The following is a 13,205-nucleotide window of genomic DNA, read 5'->3' as shown; positions in this document are numbered from 1 at the left end:
ATTTTTTTTAAAAGTAAACTAAATGTGTCACAACAACTCAACAAAATACAAATGTTACTGTAACAATTATACACAAATGGAAAACTTATACAAACAAAATAAAATGATATAACTTTAGTAATTAAATACAAGTTCTAAAGCGGTGACAAACACCAAGAACATCTTTAAAGTGTGTGTTAGAGGTGTAACGTAACACACAATTATCTATGTACTTACTGCAATTCTTCAGGAAAGATTTTATGTTATGAGTGTGTTGCATTTTAACGTTGAGTCGTTTGTGTTTTTTTTCTTATTTTTGCGATATTGAGATAAGACGTGGCACGGTACTTGTCTATCCCAAATTCATGTATTTGGTTTTCATGTTATATTTGTTATTCTCGTGATGTTGTGTCTGATGCTTGGTCCGTTTCTGTGTATGTTACATTTCAGTGCTGTGTCGTTGTTCTCCTCTTATATTTATTGCGTTTCCCTCGGTTTTAGTTTGATACCCATATTTTGTTTTTTGTCCATGGATTTATGAGTTTTGAACAGTGGTATACTACTGTTGCCTTTATTTATGCATAAAATTGAAAATGGAAATGGGGTATGTTTCAAAGAGACAACAACCTGATTAAAGAGTACATCTGATTCAGATAGAAATCGACCTTATGCAAGTGTTTAATTGTTCATGTGTAAGAATTTGATTGATTTTAAACTAAAGAAGGCTCGCGGGTATAAGATTTGAGAAAACAATTAAACATCTATTTTTCATCACAAATTTTATTTATTACCTTTAGTAGTTGTTACCTTATCATATGATACAAAATCATTCTAAAAAAAAAATTTCTGTTGGCCCCAGGTGACTTTTAAAATGGTTGTAAAGGAGGTGAAAAACAGTGGTTAGCTACTAAATCATGTAAAACATCGATCTCTTTTAAAGGAGGTGAAAAAATATAAATATTTGCATATTTTGAGTCTCGAGACCACAAACTCTCTCGTAACTTGACGTCCATTTGAAAGTGAATTTCAAAATGCCGAAATCGATGGGTCTCAGTGGAAACTGTTAAAATATGGGAAAATAAAGGTTGGCTCGGACTATAAGAAGATGTGGCATGAGTGCCAATGAGACAACTCTCCATCAGGATTTGTAAAAGAAAACCATTAATGGCATTATAGATCAAAGTACGGCCTTCAACATGAGGGTTTTTTGTGTTTATTTTTCTCCCCCAAACATTTTCCTTTTTATGTTTGTTTTATTTTGATGAAAAAGCAACACCAAGAAACTGAATTTAAACAAAAACACCTTGATCATGACCTGGTTGGTTAAAACTGTTAGTCTAACTATAATTTCTATGTTTTTTTTCTACAGTTAAAGTGGTAGTATTAGTGCACATTACATACATTAGGACCAATATCTTTCTTAAGTTCAGGTCTGGTGACTATAAATAGCTCATCCTCAAGATAGGTCCAACTATTTGGTCCAGAAGTGTCCAGCTCATTAATAAAAGTGTCCATGTCAACTGCTATTGCTGCTAGTTTGCTATTCTGATGGAGAAAATAAACAATGAATCATTCAAACTTCTTTTCAGCTGATTTAACATGAATTATGTATAGAAAGAAACACATGTGTGAACTATTTTACAGGCTCACTACAAAGACATTTTGAATTTTATGAATTGTTACTTGGGTGGAGAGTTGTCTCATGGACACTTTATAAATGCAGCATGACATTTTTTTTCATTCTAGCACCCTAAATCTAATAGTAACTTCCATATACATTTTTCATATTTTGGAGGGAAAAAAACATGATATTATGATAATCTGTGTGCAAATGGTTGGCCACGGATTACCATTATGTATGATAATACAATATGGGTTTTTCTCATTGCTGAAGGCCAGAAAATTGCTCATAACTGCTTACATCTACTTCATTTGAACTTTGGTGTACAATTGTCTCATTGGCAATTACAATCATACCATTTCTAAATATTTTTAAAATAAGAAACCTAATTGATAAAAAAACAACGTAAAAAACCCTCTTGAAAGCATTGCTGAATGTTAAAGATAGCTGTATAATGCACATTGTAGTATACCACCCTGCAAAGAATCATTATTTGTTCCTCATTTTGTTATATCTCAAGCTTTGTCATTTGGAAATTTGGGACAGATCAATGTAATAAAATTGAAAATGGAAATGGTGAATGTGTCAAAATGACAACAGAAAAAAACAACAGCAGAGGGTCACCAACAGATCTTCAATATAGCCAGAAATTCCTGCTACCAGAGACGTCCTTCGGCTGGCCCTTAATCAAATATATACTAGTTCAGTGATAATGAACGCCATACTAATTTCCAAATTGTACACAAGAAACTAAAATTAAAATAATACAAGACTAACAAAGGCCAGAGGCTCCTGACTTGGTACAGACGCAAATATGTGGCGGGGTTAAACATGTTTATGAGATCTCAAACTCAAGTCTTTGTTAACAAATTTCAACACTTCCAAAATTTTGAGCCATTAAAATCTTGACATAATGTACCTGATGTATGGACACCAGAATCTTGTCTCAATGCTAGTTGATCCTATATTGAACTTTAAATTAATTTTAATGACCTGGATTCTTAAAGTTTGGTAGGACTAAACATAGACCTTTTAATGCGTTTATAAAAAATATCCAATATTCTTGTAGCAAAATGAGCCATGTAGCAGCAGACAACATACAATTGCACACTTAACAAGTCTGAATACATAGTAGATGCATGTATTCTATTGTTTGTGTGTCTTTGTTGTTTTTTTGTTGATAAATGTATTAATATCTTTTAATTACCAGTCATCTATTAAATAAATCAGGAATGTGTCCATGGGACACAGATGATGCCAGCGCTTAAAAATAGTTTTATATCTTGATGATGGATTTGGTATGAATAACGAAAATAATAAATGCATCAAAGATGCTGAATTTGTGAAACAATCACTTTTGAGTGCGGGTTTTCTTCTAGACGACGAATAATCAGTTTTTACTCCTGTACAGAAGTTTGAGTGGTTGGGAATCATTTGGGATTCATGTAATTTAACTTTATGCATTCCTCAAAGGAGAATTGACGAATTAGTTCAATCTATTCATAATGTTTTCAGAGAAATTTCATATATTTCTGCTAGAAATTTAGCCCAGGTAACGGGTAGAATTATAAGTATGTCTCCTGTGATCGGAAATATTACTAGAATAATGACTAGATATTGCTATATGTCTATTGAAAGTAAAATGTCATGGGATAGTTATTTAGTTTTAGAAAGTAAAAGTTTTGTGATATCAGAATTAAAGTTCTGGCTTGATAACATTGCTAATGTAAATTTTAAAACATTAAATCAATATAGTCAGTCACATGTAATGGTATATTATGATGCTAGCAGCATATAGCTGCCGGAGCATGTACAGTAGAGTTTGAAAGTAAAAATTTTCACACTATGTGGAATTCCACAGAAATGTTAGAGAGTTCCACGTGGAGGGAACTAAATGCCATAGAATTGGCGTTGATGTCTTATCAACATGCATTTGCGGGAAAATCCTTAAAATGGCTAACTGATAATCAAAATTGTGTCAGAATTGTTCAAGCAGGAAGCATGATAGAAAAACTGCAAGATATAGCAATTTCCATTTTTTTTATTTGTTTACAAAAAGGAATCTCCATTAACATACAATGGATTCCGAGAGGTGAAAATTGGAAAGCTGATTATATCAGTAAAATCATTGATTATGAAGACTGGGGAGTCTCAGAATTGTTCTATACTTTTATAAACGACCTTTGGGGTCCTTATAGAGTCGAACGTTTTGCTAGTTCTCGTAACACAAACTTAGAAAGATTTAACTCTTTATTATGGAATGTAAATACAGAAGCTGTATACTGTTTTACTCAGAATTGGTCTGGTGAAAACAATTGGATTGTACCACCTATTTACTTAGTATTGAGAGCTATAAAACATGTAATTGCTTATAAAGCTAGAGGTACTCTAATTGTACCAAAATTCATATCTGCTACCTATTGGCCTTTCAGTTTTGATAAAAATATGAATTACAGAGATTACATATCTGATGTTATTGAATTTAAAGATACAAGTGGTATTTTTGTGAGTGGTTCTAATAGACAATCAATTTTTGGCACTGAGCCTTTTATTGCTCCAGTATTGGCAGTGAAGTTAGATGCGACAAGGATAACAAGGCCCTAGTGCACTAATGTGTATTGTAGCTGGCGAGGTTAAAGTTGCGAGGCCCTAGTACACGAACGTGTATTGTAGCTGGCGAGGTTAAAGTGACGAGGTCATAGAACACGGATGTGTATTCTCGCTGGCAAGGTTAAATTTACGAGGCCCTAGTACATGAATACTGATCTCCGAGGAAAATTCAAAAAGGAAAATCAAAAATCAAAAGGCAAAATAAAAAGTCCAAACTCATCAAACGAATGGATAACAACTGTCATTTTCCTGACTTGGTACAGGCATTTTCTAACGTCGAAAATGGTGGATTGAACCTGGTTTTATAGCTAGCTAAACCTCTCACTTGTATGACAGTCGCATCAAATTCCATTACATTGTCAACGATATATGAACAAAACAAACATACTCAAAGAGTAAAAATGTCAAAATAGGGGTACAGCAGTCAATATTGTGTTATCATCTTACTATCACTATAAAAACAACAAATTTAATGAAGAATCACAAAAAAGGCATACATCAAATTTAACTAATGCCGATTTGTACCTTACGATTTTAAAGACTGTTAAATTATTTTTTTCGTAGATTTTTTGTACTGGTCGTCAAATGTTGCGTTATGACCGACACCTTATGGGCCGACATTATCATTTAAGTAGTTCATTACGTTCCGTTCCCCCTAACGGAAACATACCTATTTTGTATGAAACGAGTTTTAGACGCATTTATCAGTCAGGGGCATTACTTAAACAAGTAACAATTAAAATTACCTGTACAAGTAATGTTGAAAATGAAGCTAATTTAAATATAACTTATATAAGTTATTTTTCTGAATATTATTTTCATAGGTGTCCAAGAATACATATTTTACTAGCTTTGAATAATTTTCACAGTTATCTATTTATTTTTCCCTTGATATATAAAAACTAATTCTTCAGAAACACTAATTAACTTTCCAACGCACTTATCTTTCATACCGACGCTTCTGGGTTAAAGATTGGTCTCTTGGGACTATTAAATTATCATTTTCCTCTAAAATCTTGAAGGTAGACTGATATAAATAAATAGATATTATTGAATTAATTAAGACCTGAAGTTATTTATAATTTGTAACCTAAATCAATTACATATGTGCCTTAGATAAGTGTTATTGCTATTTTTGTCAAAAATGTTTAAAATAACTTATTCAAGTAATATTTTTGTCATTATTTTCAAAGTAACCCTTTATCTCTATACTCCTCTCAAATCTGATAAATTTTTTATTTTATGATATAAAATGTTGTTTAAAATCATGAAAACTACATTTAATCTATGTTTCTATTGAAAATTAAAATAACTCTATTAAGTAATTTTATTATTTTTAAAATAAAAAAATACTTATATAAGTAATTTAAAAAAAATACTTGTTTAAGTAACGCCCCTGACTGTTTATATGTACTGACAAATTTGGTTTAAATACTTCTCTTTTGTTACCAATACTCTATTGAATAATATTTAAGGGCATACGATACAGTTACAGGGAAGGTAGTGACGTTGCTAACGTAATTTGTTATTTTCGCGACGTCAAACTGTGAAATATCGGGAAAAGATGCTTTTTCGACTGTTTTTTATCATTCAAACTGATTTAATTTGAAAACGAGTTCATGGACCCCTATTTTTCAAAACGGCATTTTGTTTCATTTTGCAGGGAGATTATGTGACCCAAATTTTATAAAACTGTAAATAGAGGATTTTTTTTTTAATTTTGATAAACCTGCAATGGAAAATGACGTTTTTTCCTCAATTCATGAACATTTGATAAGATTATGATGAGATTGATGAGTTATTTCAGAATTAAAAACTGCATATATTTTTAGGATATTTATAAAATACAGAAATAACCGATTATTTAATAACAAAAAAAATTGTGTTTATCTTTTATAACAAAAAAGTTGTGTCTTTCTTTCGAAGAAGAAATTACGGCCACAAATCTGATTTTTGAGCAAATATACAAAATTTCGACCTCATTTTACTCAAAAAGTAGCACATGAAGGTATATTTTTTATTACATGATTGATTTAATCAGGTAAAAAATAGCCTATATGCAAATTTTCATGAACTTGTAAATACAGGATCAAAACTGTATGGTATGCCCTTAAATAATTTTATAGATAAGCATAGAATAAGATATTCATAATTAACTGGATAAATAACACTGAAAACTTGCATATTATTGTATACTTTAATTTACACACGCCGTTGGATCATTTCACAGATTTTATATATCGTATATGTATAAAACACTTGGCATTTATTAAGATTCATATTTGAATATTTAGTTTATAACTGATTTTTTTCAGTTCATTTGAAAGGTTTTGTAAGTTATTGTCTTTTGATTTGTAATTGGTAATTTACATTTATTTGGTGACGGCTATTGCCATGTAATTGAGATAAAACATGTGCCCTGTGTTACTTATCTTTACGTGCTATAAACACTTTTCATAATTGAGTATGTGCATGAATCAATATTGCAATTTCATGATTTTAGAAGTGATCTGCTATAAGAGTGACTTATTATTATTTTTCATATTTACTTTAAAGATGAATTCTCAACCCAAACATTCACATTACTTACCCTTTCTAGGTTGTGTTAATTCGTAGGGTTTTTATTGTGAATTATATACCTATATGGAGTTATTTTCTTTCAGAACGTCAGGTCATTCTTTTCCAGAATCAACCCGGACGATACCATGTTTCAATGGTATATGCTCCAAGGCATAAAATAATGACCTGTGTAAGGTCACTATTTTCCTTGATAAACATGTCTTTTTTTTTTTGTTGCCGATTAGGAAATTTATTTTTAAAGATCAATCGATGATAGGTGTAAAAGAAACCGTCATTGTAGTCCCGCATTTTAATTTTAGAAACAACTTACGTAGAGTTTTGTTGATTTATCGCTACAATAAAGAAACATTATGTCTGTTTGTCAGATGAATTGTAATGTAGACTTTCATAAAATAAATCCAGATTTAACATATTCGTGTGTAAGATTTTGAAAATCTTATTGAGTCAAACTGAATAGGTTGATTGATTTTTGGTTGCTTGCTTTTTTTGCGTCTAGTGGCAAATATTTCATGCATGTTCAGAACGATACACACTGAATAGGAAATCATACTGTGAACTACATGTATTTATATTCGTCTTCGTGTCAGTTCTTAACTTTTCAAAAATTTATGTATACCTTTTACTCTATCAAATGATCAACTAATAAGATAATCTTATATTCTATTAAATAACACAAAAGTAACTCACGAAAGGGTCGGGTGCAGAGGGGTATATAATTATTTCCTGATTATCTTTTAATAAAATGTGTTGATATTCAAAAGACAATCTTTCTGAATTTTTCATTCGATTCAAGTAAAATTGTTAAAAAAATAACCACTTTTATCCGCGATAGAAATAACATAACAAATAGAGAAAAAAAAACATACCCCTTCCCCTTATCGATAAGCTAAAAGGTACAATACATAACTTACAATGTGACTTGTATTTGTCATACACCGTTATCGGATGGTAACAATACATTTGTGTCTTACATCATGCAGTTACAGTAATATTTTTATTGTGTATGGATAACAATTATTTTTAAAAGGTTTATATCTAAATTATTTAGTGAGTTTTACTTCACATTTTAAATGAGCCGCATGGCGTATTAAAATCTGAACGCATTAGAAAGGAATATCCCAATTTAGTGTTGTCGGTAAAATAGGATACTAAATTTTACAAATCTTTATTAAATTAATATTTTTTGACCGTATATAAGTCAGATAATGCATATTTGAAGGTTTTTCATGACGTAGTACACACCTTGGGGTGTCAGGATTTTTCAAAGAAAGACCTCACTCCGGTCGGTCTTTAATTTGATCAATCCTGACACCCCTCGGTGTGTTCTACGACAAGAAAAACCTTCAAATATGCATTATCTATAACATAATACGTGTATTCTGACATTTTTACTGGTTGTATTTTCTAGTATTTCATTGAACACTTTATGTGAAGTAATATTGTTACTATTTTAGAAACATTTTGAGATTATTGTTTTTCTTTGTTTTGTAGTTTATCGTAACGAATAAACGAGTTCGCATTTAACATATGGAAGTTATTTGTCTTTTCTGGCCAGAACATCATTAAAAAAACAGAAACAGATGCAACTATCTGATGAATCTGTACATAGTCGTGAAGGAAAATGATTGGAAAGTGACTTAACACAAAAGAAACTAACACAATTGCATAAATCTTTAAGCGAAGTATGTGATGAGTTAGAACACCTTACATCAGAAAAGTGGATACCAATGTGGTGAAACAAGTCTATACAATATGGGTACATTTGTACGAACAATTATGGTGTCGCATGAACAATTTTAAAAGCTTCTGGAAGTTGAACATGATAGAGAATTGAGCTTGATTCCAAAAGAGAAGAAAAAACTGTATTACCATAAATGACAATGTTCAACAGTGGTTCATATCAAATCGAGTTCCGAAGACAGTAGTGACTACTGTTCAAGAAGATAGTATGTCCCGGATATTACGAGGCAGTAAACGCTCAAAAACTAGTTATATTGCATCTAGTCAACTACCAACTGCAAAATTGAAGGAAGTACAGCCAAAAGCAGAATTAATGACAAGAGCAACTACTTGACAGATAAAAAGGAGTTAGAAGAAGCAAAACTACAACGTAGATTGCGAGAACTTGAAATAAAGACAGAAATGTAAGTGTGTGAAGCCAAAAAAAAAATGAAACAGCTCTTGAAAGGAGCATGAGGAAGTATCAAGAGCTGGAAGAATCACTCATTAAAAATGAAGTTGAGGAAGTATCAAGAGCTGGAAGAATCACTCATTAAAAATGAAATTGAGGAAGTATCAAGAGCTGGAAGAATCACTCATTAAAAATGAAATTGAGGAAGTATCAAGAGCTGGAAGAATCACTCATTAAAAATGAAATTGAGGAAGTATCAAGACCTGGAAGAATCACTCATTAAAAATGAAATTGAGGAAGTATCAAGAGCTGGAAGAATCACTCATTAAAAATGAAGTTGAGGAAGTATCAAGAGCTGGAAGAATCACTCATTAAAAATAAAATTGAGGAAGTATCAAGAGCTGAAAGAATCACTCATTAAAAATGAAATTGAGGAATAATCAAGAGCTGGAAGAATCACTCATTAAAAATGAAATTGAGGAAGTATCAAGAGCTGGAAGAATCACTCATTAAAAATGAAATTGAGGAAGTATCAAGAGCTGGAAGAATCACTCATTAAAAATGAAATTGAGGAAGTATCAAAAGCTGGAAGAATCATTCATTAAAAATGAAATTGAGGAAGTATCAAGAGCTGGAAGAATCACTCATTAAAAATGAAGTTGAGGAAGTATCAAGAGCTGGAAGAATCACTCATTAAAAATTAAATTGAGGAAGTATCAAGAGCTGGACGAATCGCTCATTAAAAATGAAATTGAGGAAGTATCAAGAGCTGGAAGAATCACTCATTAAAAATGAAATTGAGGAAGTATCACGAGCTGGAAGAATCACTCATTAAAAATGAAATTGAGGAAGTATCAAGAGGTGGAAGAATCACTCATTAAAAATGAAATTGAGGAAGTATCAAGAGCTGGAAGAATCACTCATTAAAAATGAAATTGAGGAAGTATCAAGAGCTGGAAGAATCACTCATTAAAAATGAAATTGAGGAAGTATCAAGAGCTGGAAGAATCACTCATTAAAAATGAAATTGAGGAAGTATCAAGAGCTGGAAGAATCACTTATTAAAAATGAAATTGAGGAAGTATCAAGAGCTTGAAGATCACTCATCAAAAATGAAATTGAGGAAGTATCAAGAGCTGGAAGAATCACTCATTAAAAATAAAATTGAGGAAGTATCAAGAGCTGGAAGAATCACTCATTAAAAATGAAATTGAGGAAGTATCAAGAGCAAGAAGAATCACTCATTAAAAATGAAATTGAGGAAGTATCAAGAGCTGGTTGAATCACTCATTAAAAATGAAATTGAGGAAGTATCAAGAGCTGGTTGAATCACTCATTAAAAATGAAATTGAGGAAGTATCAAGAGCTGGAAGAATCACTCATTAAAAATGAAATTGAGGAAGTATCAAGAGCTGGAAGAATCACTCATTAAAAATGAAATTGAGGAAGTATCAAGAGCTGGAAGAATCACTCATTAAAAATGAAATTGAGGAAGTATCAAGAGCTGGAAGAATCACTTATTAAAAATGAAATTGAGGAAGTATCAAGAGCTTGAAGATCACTCATTAAAAATGAAATTGAGGAAGTATCAAGAGCTGGAAGAATCACTCATTAAAAATGAAATTGAGGAAGTATCAAGAGCTTGAAGAATCACTCATTAAAAATAAAATTGAGGAAGTATCAAGAGCTGGAAGAATCACTCATTAAAAATGAAATTGAGGAAGTATCAAGAGCAAGAAGAATCACTTATTAAAAATGAAATTGAGGAAGTGTCAAGAGCTGGAAGAATCACTCATTAAAAATGAAATTGAGGAAGTATCAAGAGCTGGAAGAATCACTCATTAAAAATGAAATTGAGGAAGTATCAAAAGCTGGAAGAATCACTCATTAAAAATGAAATTGAGGAAGTATCAAGAGCTGGAAGAATCACTCATTAAAAATGAAATTGAGGAAGTATCAAGAGCTGGAAGAATCACTCATTAAAAATGAAATTGAGGAAGTATCAAGAGCTGGAAGAATCACTCATTAAAAATGAAATTGAGGAAGTATCAAGAGCTGGAAGAATCACTCATTAAAAATGAAAATGAGGAAGTATCAAGAGCTGGAAGAATCACTCATTAAAATGAAATTGAGGAAGTATCAAGAGCTGGAAGAATCACTCATTAAAAATAAAATTGAGGAAGTATCAATATCTGGAAGAATCACTCATTAAAAATGAAATTGAGGAATTATCAAGAGCTGGAAGAATCACTCATTAAAAATGAAATTGAGGAAGTATCAAGAGCTGGAAGAATCACTCATTAAAAATGAAATTGAGGAAGTATCAAGAGCTGGAAGAATCACTCATCAAAAATGAAATTGAGGAAGTATCAAAAGCTGGAAGAATCACTCATTAAAAATGAAATTGAGGAAGTATCAAGAGCTGGTTGAATCACTCATTAAAAATGAAATTGAGGAAGTATCAAGAGCTGGAAGAATCACTCATTAAAAATGAAATTGAGGAAGTATCAAGAGCTGGAAGAATCACTCATTAAAAATGAAATTGAGGAAGTATCAAGAGCTGGAAGAATCACTCATTAAAAATGAAATTGAGGAAGTATCAAGAGCTGGAAGAATCACTTATTAAAAATGAAATTGAGGAAGTATCAAGAGCTTGAAGATCACTCATTAAAAATGAAATTGAGGAAGTATCAAGAGCTGGAAGAATCACTCATTAAAAATGAAATTGAGGAAGTATCAAGAGCTTGAAGAATCACTCATTAAAAATAAAATTGAGGAAGTATCAAGAGCTGGAAGAATCACTCATTAAAAATGAAATTGAGGAAGTATCAAGAGCAAGAAGAATCACTCATTAAAAATGAAATTGAGGAAGTGTCAAGAGCTGGAAGAATCACTCATTAAAAATGAAATTGAGGAAGTATCAAGAGCTGGAAGAATCACTCATTACAAATGAAATTGAGGAAGTATCAAAAGCTGGAAGAATCACTCATTAAAAATGAAATTGAGGAAGTATCAAGAGCTGGAAGAATCACTCATTAAAAATGAAATTGAGGAAGTATCAAGAGCTGGAAGAATCACTCATTAAAAATGAAATTGAGGAAGTATCAAGAGCTGGAAGAATCACTCATTAAAAATGAAATTGAGGAAGTATCAAGAGCAAGAAGAATCACTCATTAAAAATGAAATTGAGGAAGTATCAAGAGCTGGAAGAATCACTCATTAAAAATGAAAATGAGGAAGTATCAAGAGCTGGAAGAATCACTCATTAAAATGAAATTGAGGAAGTATCAAGAGCTGGAAGAATCACTCATTAAAAATAAAATTGAGGAAGTATCAAGAGCTGGAAGAATCACTCATCAAAAATGAAATTGAGGAAGTATCAAAAGCTGGAAGAATCACTCATTAAAAATGAAATTGAGGAAGTATCAAGAGCTGGAAGAATCACTCATTAAAAATGAAATTGAGGAAGTATCAAGAGCTGGAAGAATCACTCATTAAAATGAAATTTGGACTAAACCCAAAAGGTTAAGTTACATAGAAAAATTGAATCCAGATATATCAGAGTGGCTTCCGAAAGAAAGAAAACGGGTTACGACATTAAAACAAAGGGTATTTTTAGTATGGATACAATGAACAACATTGACAAATCAAAAATTCATGATGATAGTATAAAACAAAAAGGCAAGGCAAAAAAATTAAATACAATATATGTAGCTCGTGAAGTTTTCTCCGACAGTTTGATGCTAGAGTTGCAAACACTGATTCATATGATGAGAGCTTTAACTTTTTATTACAATTTACTATTGGAGAGACACATATAATTTTGAGTGGATTTTCTCAATTATATGTTACGAAGAGTTGTGAAGCAGCTTTAGAAGAATTTAATGATTGTAACGGAATTGTTACGGAAATTCAGACGTCTTAGTTCATGCGTACGTCAAAAGAGCTTCGGATTGGTCAGTGTTTAAACCAGACACTGCTAAAGTCTTGGATGTCTTTTCAATATTTGTTAGAGTTGAAAATGTTGAAGCTGATGGATTTCTAGAATACACTAAACATCAAAAACATCTGGTAAAAAAAATTGTTTATGATACAAAGGGAAAAAGGAAACAGTTACAGTTCAGTAACTAGTTAATTTCGTCAAGAAGGAAGCAAACAAAACGCCTGATCTGATATATGGTAGAGAAGTTAAGCGGGACAAGTTCAAGTGTTAAAAAAGAAAACCTGAAATTACCCCAAAAACATTATGAAATAAATGCAACAGTAGTAAACCGCTGTTCGAAA

The sequence above is a fragment of the Mytilus trossulus genome, unplaced genomic scaffold (genome assembly GCF_036588685.1).
Source record: "Mytilus trossulus isolate FHL-02 unplaced genomic scaffold, PNRI_Mtr1.1.1.hap1 h1tg000233l__unscaffolded, whole genome shotgun sequence".
Lineage (NCBI taxonomy): Eukaryota > Metazoa > Mollusca > Bivalvia > Mytilida > Mytilidae > Mytilus > Mytilus trossulus.
Note: the sequence above shows the minus strand (reverse complement) of the source record.